The following is a 12454-nucleotide window of genomic DNA, read 5'->3' as shown; positions in this document are numbered from 1 at the left end:
GGGCTGCATGCTCAGATAAGGGTCTAGTATAGATTTTGGGGGGGACCCCACACCATTTAAAAAAAAATTTTGGTGTGGGGGTGGTTCCTCTCAAAATTTATACCAGACCCAAAGGGCTTGGTATGGATGGGAGGCGGGACCCAACACCGTTTTTTAAAATAATTTTTATATTTGTCTGGCAATGCCGACAGTTCTTTTGACATTCAGTAGTCTGCGTGGAACCCCACTAACAGCTGAAACATTAAAGAATGTTTGACTACTAAAATACCCCATGACTTAATAATATAACTCATGCAGTATTTTAGTAACTGAGCGGTATCTTACTATATACTCAGAAGTAAATTGTCCCTGTTTGAAGTTCCCGGTGAAATGTTTGGTAGGTTTGAATGTTGACCGCAAACTGAACAGGGGGGTGTCCATCCCATCACTAATCCACAGCAGCTCCAGTTCCAGCCACACAGCTCACTACAGCGACCACCTGGTTATGCCTTACCAAGTCAGGCCACCCACGATAGTTATCAGAGCTCCTACAACCCCCCTTCAAACGCCTACGATTCTTCTCAATCACAGAGCCTAGGAAGCCATGGGAACTCCTCCAGCCATCCCACCCAGATTTCACAGTCTCTTTCCTCAGTTTATCATTTGTGAAACAAAGACAAGACCATTTTTGGTCCTAAGCATGCAACTTAATGCTTTTTGAGTGCAATTTTTTTAAACAAACAAAAAAAGAAATAGTGTTTTATATTATAGGATATTGGGCATTTTCAGGGTGCAACCCACTTCCAATGAATACCCCTGTTTAGGGTGTATGATGTAGCCCATTTTGTTACTTTATATGATGTGATTTTTCAGTTATAGACATGGGCGGACTGACAACTCATGGGGCCCCCGGGCAATAGGGGATCATGGGGCCCCTGTGTCCTTGCCCAAACTCAAAAAAGCCTATGAAAAAGGTACCAGGGGCATCTTATGGGGCCCCCTACTGACCCCAGGCCCTCGGGCAGTGCCCGAGTTTCCAAATGGTTATAGATATATCTGAGGTCACAATGATCTATGATCTTTCATGTGCACCTGTTTTGTGCTTGTTTTTTGATCTGATACCCTGTGATGTGACCCAAATTTCTGTTATAAATAAAAGAATAAAAAAGGATTGAATGTATACAATGTGTGTGTATTTTTGTTGGGGGGGTCAAATGTTATCAAACAGCTACAGTACTATATTGTAAACAAATGACACATTTAATCGCAACCATTATAAATTCAATATAAATACCAAAGGGCCTGGTGTGAATTGGGGCGGAACCCCACACCATTTCTCTTCAGCAATTTTTAAATGCTGGCAATTCTTTTCTTTACATTCACCTGTCAGTGGGGAACCCCGATGACAGTTGATAACTAATTGGTTGCTAAGGATGGGGTGGCTGCCTGCTCCTTAACCACTTGCCCTCCTGAGGATTTAACCCCCTTCCTGACCAGGCCATTTTTTGCATTATGATGCTGCGTTACTTTAACTGACAATTGTGCAGTCATGCAACACTGCATCCACATGAAATTTACGTCCTTTTTTCCCACAAATTGAGCTTTCTTTTGGTGGTATTTGATCGCCTGTACGGTTTCTTTTTTGCGATATAAAAAAAAAAAAAAGACTATTTTGAGAAAAAAACAATATTTTTTTACTTTTTGCTATTAAACATGTCCAGTAGAAAAAAAATTTAAATATCAAATTTCCTCATAAATTCAGGCCAAAATGTATTCTGTGACATGTCTTTGCTAAAAAAAAAATCCCAATACGTGTAAATTAATTGGTTTATGTTAAAGTTATAGTGTTTACAAATGGCGGTATAGATACTGGAATTTATTTTTTTTTCTTACTAATAATGGTGGGAATCAGCGACTTATAGCGGGACGGCGGTGGGCATTCTGACACTGGGGGGAACTGACTTGGTGTCACTGACATCCCCAGTGACACCAATACAGTGATCAGTGCTAAAAAAAAGCACTGACACTGTACTAATGGCACTGGGCAGGAAGGAGTTAACATGAGGGACAATCAAAGGGTTAACTATGTGCAGGGAGTGTTTTACTGGGGGGCCGTGTTTTGGTGCTTCACTGGAAGCACACTGCTTTGGATGGCTATGCTGTGCACAGCCATCCAGAGCAGTGTGCCCGAGCTGACAGGGAGGAGGACTATTAGTAAACAAAACAGTCCTCCTTCTCGTAAGAGATGCTCGGTAACCGACGGGCGCCGGCGGGTAATCACCAGCTGGAATGGTGGCGCAGATAGGGCTCACGTGTCCCCTACCCGGAAATGCAAAATCACGTATAGATACATGATTTTGCACACCCCTGCCACCCTGTAGCAGCATATCTTCTATAGGGCAGCAGGGAAGTGGTTAAAAACCATGTTGTTTACTGGTTGTTAGGGATGCCAGCGACTGCCCGCTCCTTAACAACCAGCTATTTACATTGTTTGTTAACATTGTAACTATTGCAGTCTTTCACTACTAAAATACATTGGCGGGAAAGGACCCTTACACACTCATGCTGCAGTAAAGCATGTTGCAATAACGTGCACATTAGTGTGTGAAACCAGCCTCACCGCCCGGTCACATCACGCCCGACTTTGAAATCCTACAACTTACAGTGAAGTCGCACGATTTCAAAGTAGGGGGACATGCCAATTTCAGGTGCGATTTGCATAGACATCTGACACAGATGTCTATGCAAATCGCACCAAAAGTAGTATATGCTCTACTTTAGAAATCGGTGAGGCTCCAAGTCAGAACCGCACCGATATGACCGATGTAATTGAGGACAATGGGGTGCGACTTGGCATACAATTTTCAAGCCGCATGGCATGCAAATCGCATACCAAGTCACACCCAGTGCGACCGGGGTCTTAATGATAGACAAGATAAAATATATCAGGCAGGGGCGGACTGACAACTTATGGGGCCCCCGGGCAATAGGGGATCATGGGGCCCCTGTGTCATTGCCCAAACTCAAAAAAGCCTATGAAAAAAGGTACCAGGGGCATCTCATGGGGCCCCCTACTGACCCCGGGCCCTCGGGCACTGCCCGAGTTTCCAAATGGTCAGTCCACCCCTGATTTCAGGTTCCCTCAGACATTGTGCAAGTTGCCGGTTTAGCCAGTAACTGATGATATGAATTTTCATGTATTTTCTCATTGGTGAAAACAGTGAACAGCAGTGCAATCCCAGTTGTGTCCATTGGAGGGCAGAAGGTGCCTGTGGCATATGCCAGTCCCTGAAGGCCGCATAGTTCAGTCAGGTGCTCAGCTCACATTTACATAAGAAGAAAAAAAGTTTAGAAAGCGTGGGACCCGGAGCAACGCTACCAGGTAACGTGTGTATAGATAAATACGAATGATCAACAGGACACAATGAATGAATATAAAATTATGTGCATGTATTACAATTATGAACTCAGCTGAATACTCTAGAGTCAGGCTTCATTTCCTGCTGCAGGCCCGTATGTTTACATTCTCCCTTCAAAGAGCACAACCAAGAAAAAGCAAATGGTTAAAGTAAGTATGAGGTCTTAATGTGCATTCACAGGGCCCTTCAGTCTGGATCCATCTGTCAGTTTGTCAGATGGACCCAGACCAGGGGTGGACTGACCATTTGGAAACTCGGGCACTGCCCGAGGGCCCGGGATCAGTAGGGGGCCCCATGAGATGTCCTTGGTACCGTTTACATAGGCTTTTTTGAGTTTGTGCAAGGACACGGGCCCCATGATCCCCTATTGCCCGGGGGCCCCATGAGTTGTCAGTCCGCCCCTGACCCAGAGTGAAGAACAAGTCTATGGGTGGGTGGATGTACATCTGTTTAGGCCTCGTTCACACAGGGTATACATAACTGTGGAGGGCCATGTATACGCACATGGGGATACACAAGTGTTCCATGCATCCACGTGCAGACAGTTCCATTGCAGAAGCTGCACAGACACCAGCACAGATGTCACAATGGGCGTAGCAGCTGTGTCCATACAACCACTGTGTCTCAATTGACATCAAAGGGATTGCCTACACAGGGATGCATGAAACATCTGTGTGTGTAGCACTACCACCTTAGGAGTCACTAGAAGAATTGGGTCCCCCTATAGTCCTGCACAGCCAGGCATCACACATCTTCACACAGGTTTGCATCCAGAGTCAGAAATCAGTCCTTGAGCTTTGGTTTTGTTGTTTTATTTTGGGGATTTGAACTGGGATAGCGTTAGGGGTGTACAGGATGCCCAGTGGGAACTGATAAACTGAGGATAACGTCCCTGGAAATATTTACAGCCTCTGTCAATGCGTATAACAAAAATTAAATAAAGTCCAAAATAAATTAATCCTCTGTGTCCAACTTCAATATTCCCATAAATCCAGATCAGGTGAGTACCTCAAAAAAAAGAAACTAAAATAGTGTATTACCGCAATAAAATCGGTATATACTTTAACAACCAATAAGTATATACTTATAACAAATCCGTGCAAAAACAAACCAAGATTCAAAACATGAGTAACATGTGAATCGTGAGATCACTCTGTGTACACTATAAATAAATAAATATAAATAAATGTGACAAACAGTGTACACTCAAACTAAAAATAAATAAATAAGTAAATAAAATATTATAAAATAATAAATAATAAAAATTAAATAAATCAAAACAGTGAACACTCCGTGAACACTTCTATAGTGCAAGAATGTATACAATTATCCTCCCAAGAGTAATTTCAAGCCTTAACAAAGAACACTCAGGTGTTGTAGTTACTTCTCAGACTCCTACTCCTGCTGTGTATGGGGTTCCAATCCTTAAGGAAAGCCCGTATCACTCCATCCTCTGATGGGGGAAGAAGATAAAACACACTTCTGCTGTCATCAAAGGACACATGAGGCCAATCTGCTGCCCCCTGAATTTTGCTCGGTATCTGCCACCAGCATTCCACTGTACAGCAGAGCTCAGATTGGGAGAAAGAGAAGCAGCACAAAGAGCCAGTCAGTTGTGATGTAGTGTTCATGTGCTAACAACCAATGAACTGATAAAGAGATCTATCCCTCTGCTCTCTCTTTTTATCAGACCCTGAATGAACTTCTCCGCTTCTTCACCCCACAATCTGGAGGTATCCCTGTACAGGGGATCCAATCCCTGTCACTTTAAGGGCCAGTTCACACTATAGAAACGCAGTCCAGATGCATTCTGGATGAGTTTCCGCATGCACATTTTTGATGCGTTTTAATGCATTCCAGTTGAGTGTTTCCCCTCTCTTTTTCTTCAATTTAAATAGAGACATGTGCATTCCAGTGCGTTTTCTATGCGCGTTGGTGCGTTCCGGTGCATTTTTTATTAGTTTTACCGTGTTACAGTACAGTTCTGTGCAAAAAAATGCAGCATGTTCTACTTTTTTTTTCTGCAACTGGAACGCACTGGAACTGCAAGCACCGATGTGAACTATGACACTGACAACCATATAACCTACTTTCTGTGCCTTTTGGATGCAGAAAAAAGCAACTGAAATGGATGTAGTGTGAACTGGCCCTAAGTGCTGGACAGTCACTGGCAGGTTGCAATTCTGGTTTCCCACCAGACTGCTCCTTCCACTATCTGCCCACGGGGTGCAGGGGTACTCAGATCCTCTCCTGTATCGCTGGTGGGTTGGTGGCTGCTACCAGGCCTATCAGTTGGACCGCTCCTTCCCTGTCATGCAGGTGGTCCTTGCTCTGGGGGCCATTGAGCACTGAGCTTTCCTCCTTTCTAGCTCCAAGCCTGCAGGTAGGCCCCTTTTCACTGGGCCTCCTCGCAGCCTCCTTTCTTTAGCCTCACATCTTCATTACTATCTTCCACCGGAATTCTCCTGCAGCTGAGCAAACTTCAGCATTTTTATCTCTTTCTGTCTGGCCCATGTCAATAAACTGGAGGACGGGAGCATTGCTGATGCAGGGGAATGTTTCTAAACATCCCCCGGCATCCATGACCTGTGCGTGCTCCCTGGGAGCGTACAGTGCCGTGATCTGGACACAGCGGAACACAGCTGTACAGGGCCACTGTGTGAGGTCCCGATTCATGTTATTGGCCAATCAGTGATCACATGAACAGTAGTAAACAAGATGTCACTCCCTGACATCATTGTTTACTACTTGTGAATTCTGTGAATGATCACAGAGGTCACATGGTACAAGGCCATTCACAACAGCTGTGACCCAGTTACAGCTCTCACAGTATTTCTCAATGGCTGCAGGAATGCAGCCAGAGAGAAGGATAAATTATTTCTTTTACAGCTTTTATGGGTGTAAAAGCAATCAGTGTAAAAAAAAAAAAAAAATTTTTGATCACCCCCACAAGTAGTACAGTGTCACTAAGGTGACACTGTACTGCTAGGGTGATGGTAAAAAAAAAATAAGTAAAAAAAGTTTTGAAAAATTATAATTATTTTTTTATCAACATATTTGGGTTATTTTATATTTACCAAAAAGATAGCAGAATACATTTTGGCCAATATTTATGAAGAAAGATTATTTGCAAAAAAATTTTTTGTTTTTTTTCTAAATGTTCTGTCTTTTCTCATTTATATAGCAAAAAAATAAAAATCCCATTGGTGAATAAATAACATCAAAAGAAAGTTCACGACCGCGCAATTGTCATTCAAAGTGTGACAGCGATGAAAGCTGGCTTGGACTGGAAGGGGGTGAAAGTGTCCGGACTTGAAGTGGTTAAGGGTTTCCTAGCCCCTTGCCAAGCCTTCTGTTGGAAATTGGCTAAGATCCCTCAAGAATGCAAGTCAGCCACTCCTCAGATCCAGGGGTAAATTACAGAGGGGCTGGCCTGCAGAGCCTCTCAGCTCCTGACCACAATTTGACCCTCTGACTATCACACCCAGGCTGCTACTCAGCCCTCCTCTCTATCAATTGAACACTAGCTCTCCCTAGCTAACTAGAAGTGCTCTACATTTGCATGCCCGTGTAGGTAAACACAGCCTTCCACAGGCATACGTTTATGTATGCTTTATGTTAACAAAGTCTTACATTCAACTATGTCAGCAGATACAAAAAATGGGAAAGGTCTGCATCGTTTTCTGTTTTTGTGGACATAAACAGATCTCATCAGTTTACGTATGTTCCATTTATGTCTGTTTTTAGGGACGGTTCACACCATATGAATTCAGACCACATACAAAACGTACTCTTTGCGATCTGCAGTGGCTGTCAATAGAAAGCTAATAAAACCCCAAACAGGTTTGCCTGCACCAGATCTCATGGTACTTTTGTACCAGGCAAACCATTTGCAGTGCATTTAAAAAAGTAGTGCATGCACTATTTTTGATGCAGTGCAGTTTTAGTCCATTCAAAATTAATGGGCTGAAATTGCACCGCACGGTGCGTTCCTGTGCGATTCATGTGCAGACATGGTGTGAACCAGCCCTTAGGCAAAAAACATATTTTTGTTTATACTTTTGTCACCTATGACTTTCTTCTTCAAAACCTAATTAAAAAAAGTCAAAAACAAAGAATGCAAAAACAGATGCAAACCGAACTAAACTGAAAGCAGATGTGCAAACTGACAGCTGTCTATGAGAGTGAGCCCTTGTGGATTGCCAACTCAGGGTTCCCCAGGGTGCGGAGTCTAAGCCCCAGCCTACTTCTTCACCAGGGCACTTCATGGTGGGGATTGACTTGCAGCAAGCTGGAACCAGGTATGCCCAGCTGAGGATGCAGAGACCACCCATGTGTGCAGAGTACAAACAGCAGGAGGCAGAAGGAAATCCAGGAAACAAGCTGAGGTCAGGGCAGGCAGCAGGCAAGCACATGCTGTGGACAAAGTCGGTGTCGGCACATGGGAAATCAGACACTGAATACACAAGATAGCAGGCAAACAGGAGCTCAGAGAACTGGGAAGCTGCTCATGCAACATGACCTGCGCTGAACATGTCTTCTATAGAGAAGCAAACTGAGAGGCAAGCTAGGAAGTGATGGAAGAGAAAGGAAATATAAACCCACAAAATAGCTGGTGATGCCCATAGGTGAGCACAGAATACAAACAATACGTGAAAGGAATCATAAGTCTAGAACAGGGGGTCTCTAAACTTTCTAACCAAAGGACCAGTTTACTGTCATTCTTTAGACTTTAGGGGGCCGCACTGTGGCCATTAAGAGTAGAAAATATCCCAGCATCAGTTGGAGTAAACAATGCCCCATTTTTGGGGACAGTGAAAGGAATTATGCCCTATCCTTGAGGTCATTGGTCTCCATTATTGGTATAATTGGCAGGAATTGTGCCCCATCATTGGTGCCATCAGTAGGAATAGTGCCCCATCATTGGTTTCATTTGGAGGAATTGTGCCCCATCATTTGTGTCATTGGAAAGAGTTGTGCCCCACCATTGGTGTCATTGGGAGGAATTGTGCCCCATTGTTGGTGTCCTTGGAAGGAACTTTTCCCAATCATTGGTGTCATTGGGCCCCATTGTTGTTATCATTGGGTGGAACTGTGCCCCCATCAATGGTGTCATTGGGAAAAATTGTGCCCCATCATTGGTAGGAATTGTGCCTCGTCATTGGGTCTCATGTTTGTTGTCATTGGGAAGAAATGTGCCCCATCATTGCTGTCATTGGGAGGAATTGTGCCCCACTATTGGTGTCATTGGGAGGAATTGTGCCCCACCATTTTTGTCATTGGGAGGAATTGTGCTCCATTGTTGGTGTCATTGGAAGGAATTTTGCCCAATTATTGGTGTCATTGGGCCCCATTGTTGTTATCATTGGGAAGAACTGTGCCCCATTAATTTTGTCTCTGGGAAAAAGTGTGCCCATCATTGGTAGGAATTGTGCCCCGTCCTTGGTATCATTGGGTCCCATTGTTGTTGTCATTGGGAGGAAATGTGTCCCATCGTTGGTGTCATTGGGAGGAACTGTGCCCCATCATTGGTAGGAATTGTGCACCTTCGTTAGTGAATTGGAAAACCCCCCCGAGGGCCTGATAAAAGCAAGCAAAGGGCCACAGTTTGGAGTCTATTAGTCTAGGAGAAGCACTGCAGCAAGGAGGTAAGAATAAGGCCATTTCACACATGAGGACTGTTTGTCGGTTTTTTTTTTATCCATCTGTTGACAGATGAAAAACGGACATCAATGTACCTCTATGGAAAAACGGATGTACTGTAAATGGATGATTATCCGTTTACATCCACATCCATCAACATCTGTTTTTATTAAATGGCTCAAAGCCTTATTTTTCTTCAGAATGAAAAACAGATGTAAACAGACAAACAGTCCATTTTTGCATGCGTTTTTGCATTGGTAGTGGATGTAAAAACTGATGAATAACTGATGGTAAACTGATGAAAACCTATTTAAACGTTCTTTGAAAAAACATTACTGAACTGATGAAACCCGCGGTCTGCATGTGTGAAAGGGACCTTAAGCTCTGTTCTCACTTGTGCGACTTTGATGCATCTTTACACTCTCTGGCACTCAAGTTGTATCAAAGTCGCATCCAGGGGCGGACTGACCATTTGGAAACTCGGGCACTGCCCGAGGGCCCGGGGTCAGTAGGGGGCCCCATGAGATGCCCCTGGTACCTTTTTCATAGGCTTTTTTGAGTTTGGGCAAGGACACGGATCCCATGATCCCCTGGGGACAGTAGAAGGCCCCATGAGATGCCCCTGGTACCTTTTACATAGGCTTTTTTGAGTTTGGGCAAGGACACAGGGTCCCCATGATCCCCTATTGCCCCGGGGCCCCATGAGTTGTCAGTCCGCCCCTGGTCGCATCACAATAGTGCAGGAACCTTTTCAATGTCACTGCAACTTTAAGGGCTCCGTTCACACTTGACTTTATTTCTAACTCTTGCTAAACGCCCCTATAGCATTTGACAGGCGTTAGACAGGTGGTTGGGAAACCTCTTTAATGCTCCCCAAATGCCCCATGCGCAGTTTTGAGGCGGTTGATTGGTGTTTGCCAAGCGTTAGAACCGCACCACAAATGCCTATAATGAAGGTAAATGGCATTAATGCTCTGCAACCGCCTCGCAACCGCACCGCAAACGCCTGTCAGGCGTTTGTGGAGTGGCACCATAGACTTGAATGGGAGGCTTCAACTCCCCCTGACTCGACACGAGGCGTCAGTTTTGCCGTGACACAACGCGATGCGACGTTAACGCTTCAGTGTGAACAGCACTGTGTGCTGCCATGTGCAGGATTTTCATAGGCGTTTGAGAAACGTTAAAAATGCTTCCCAAACGCCCGTCTGAGGCCTTCTGACAAAGCTAGTGTGAACTGAGCCTTAGTCATTTAGATCCAAACAGGTGCCCTTGAAGACAATGGGCTGCAACTTGTCATGTGACTTTATATATCCAAAGAGAGTCTGAGAGAGTCAAGATAAGTGAGTAGGGATGAGCAAGAGACACGACTTCCAACCTGCCTGAGCTATCCTGCCAGGAAGCTGTCAAATCTGACAGCCATTCATAGGCTCTGAAGGCGTTCCCACCCTGCAGCTACACGTATGCAAGGGGCATGTCTGGAGCACGCCTGAGCTGAAAGAGTAGAATTTGCTTCAAGGTGAGGGAAACCCCACTTAAACAGTTGAAAATCTTGCTTTTCCTTTTCTGGTCTCAGCTTCCCCAGTTGACAGCTGAATGGGTCGGGCAGGGATGAGATATGGTTGTTAGGACGCTGGCGTCACTGCTACTAAATGTACCACTTGCCTCTGTAGCCAGTGGATCGACTCGGTCGAACGCCGGCTTAGTTCGGCTGTTTGTCAGACCCCTGAAAAAAAAAAGCAAAATTCTGCAACTCATCCCTCCTGACTACGGTGTTAATTGCCTATTTTAATAAAGTTCTTCTAAGGTGGCATCAAAGTGTTAATGGTCAGCCTATGATCTGTGCAGAGAAAGGTATATATAATGAACATTTCTTTTAAAAATGATCCTTTGTGCTCAGGGAAATGTATGTCTCTAAGACTCTCATTTGTGCCATTGTAATTAAAGAGTATTTTGAGGGTACACGGAATGCAGCTTAGTTTTCTTTGTTGCAAGAAAATACCTGTCCTGTAAAACCTGTTAATCCTGCTGAAGACTTTATATGTTCTCTGTCTGTGCTGACTGTTATCAGGTAGCATTGTACCAATGTTTTATACAGAACTACAGAACACCTCCCCTTATGTTATAGAAAAGAGGGAAGGAGAAAAATATATGTAGTCCTAAGCACCTTCTGTCCTAGGCAGCAACACCGTTCCTCCAGGGATACTATACAGTGAGTGAGCATTATTACCCTACCAGTGTGTTACTGGCAGGATCATAGGTAAAAATAAAGGGAAGAATGGCTAAGAAAAAAAAACTAACGCAGCCACCACATAGAAATAGTAGTCTGCAAATAAAACTGAAACTCAATATGTTATCTAGGTCACCTTTCCTCTGACCTAAACAAATTTGTTGAATGACCCAAAAATTCAGGCTTTCTAGTTTCCCGTTATGTTTATGCCACACATGTCTGTCTCTCTAACTGCTTGCGCTCTGCGCTATAGCAGATGTACTGCTACAGGGTGGCACGGCTTTGCAAAATCATGTATATATATGTGATTTGCAATTCCAGGTAGGGGGAGAAGACATGCACCGCCCTACCCGTGCCGCTATTGGCTGCTAGGGATGTCAATCACCAGGTCCCAGCTGGCAATTCCCGGCCAGGACTCGGTGACAGGGGAGAGACTGGTGATCGTTGGCAAAGCTGACAGGGGAGAGACCTGTGTGTAAACAACACAGATCCCTCTCCTTTCAGCATGCACGCGCTTGAGATACAAAGCAGCATGTCTCCCAAGTAAAACAGCACACAATGTAAAATACACATAGCACAGATGGTAACCCCTTCCTGCCCAGTGTCATTAGTACAGTGGCAGTGATTTTTATTAGCACTAATCACTGTATTAGTGTCACTGGAGATGTCAGTGACAGTTAGTCAGTTACCACCCCGTGTCAGAATGCCTGCCGCAGTTCCGCTATTACTAATATAAAAAAATAAATAAAAATTCCAGTATATATACTGCCATATGTAGACACTATAACTTTCACATAAAAAAAATCCCAAAACGTGTATATTAATTGCTTTATCAATTTATGAAGAAATTTGATTTTTTTTTTTTTTAAATTTATTGGATATGTTTTATAGCAAAAAGTCAAAAATATTGTTTTTTCCCAAAATTGTAATTTTTTGTTTTTGTTTATAGCACAAAAAAATAAAAAAATGCAGAGGTGATCAAATACCACCTAAATAAAGCTCTATTTGTAGGAAAAAAATGACACATTTCATTTGGGTGCAGCTTTGCATGACCGCGCAATTGTCAGTTAAAATAATGCAGTGCCATATCACAAAAAAAGGAAGGGGGGTAAATCCTCTGGAGGGCAAGTGGTTAATATCATGTCATTGACATGTCTTATCATCCAACGCCTGAACTGATGGATCG

The 12454-nt window shown here is 43.8% G+C and overlaps 1 protein-coding gene across 2 annotated transcripts in view; it reads left to right on the top strand.

Annotated features, from left to right (window-relative positions):
- Positions 1-3235: 3235 nt before the first annotated feature.
- Positions 3236-12454, top strand: part of SCRN2 (secernin 2) — a 43441-nt gene continuing 34222 nt past the window's right edge. For both annotated transcript variants that reach the window (XM_089674319.1, XM_089674320.1), the window contains exon 1: positions 3236-3361. The gene's annotated coding sequence lies outside the window, so the exon portion shown is untranslated. The remainder of the gene's footprint in view (positions 3362-12454) is intronic.

The sequence above is a fragment of the Staurois parvus genome, unplaced genomic scaffold (genome assembly GCF_062004578.1).
Source record: "Staurois parvus isolate SC_StPar_1 unplaced genomic scaffold, SC_StPar_1.0 ptg000151l, whole genome shotgun sequence".
Lineage (NCBI taxonomy): Eukaryota > Metazoa > Chordata > Amphibia > Anura > Ranidae > Staurois > Staurois parvus.
Note: the sequence above shows the minus strand (reverse complement) of the source record. Positions and strands in the feature narration are given on the sequence as shown.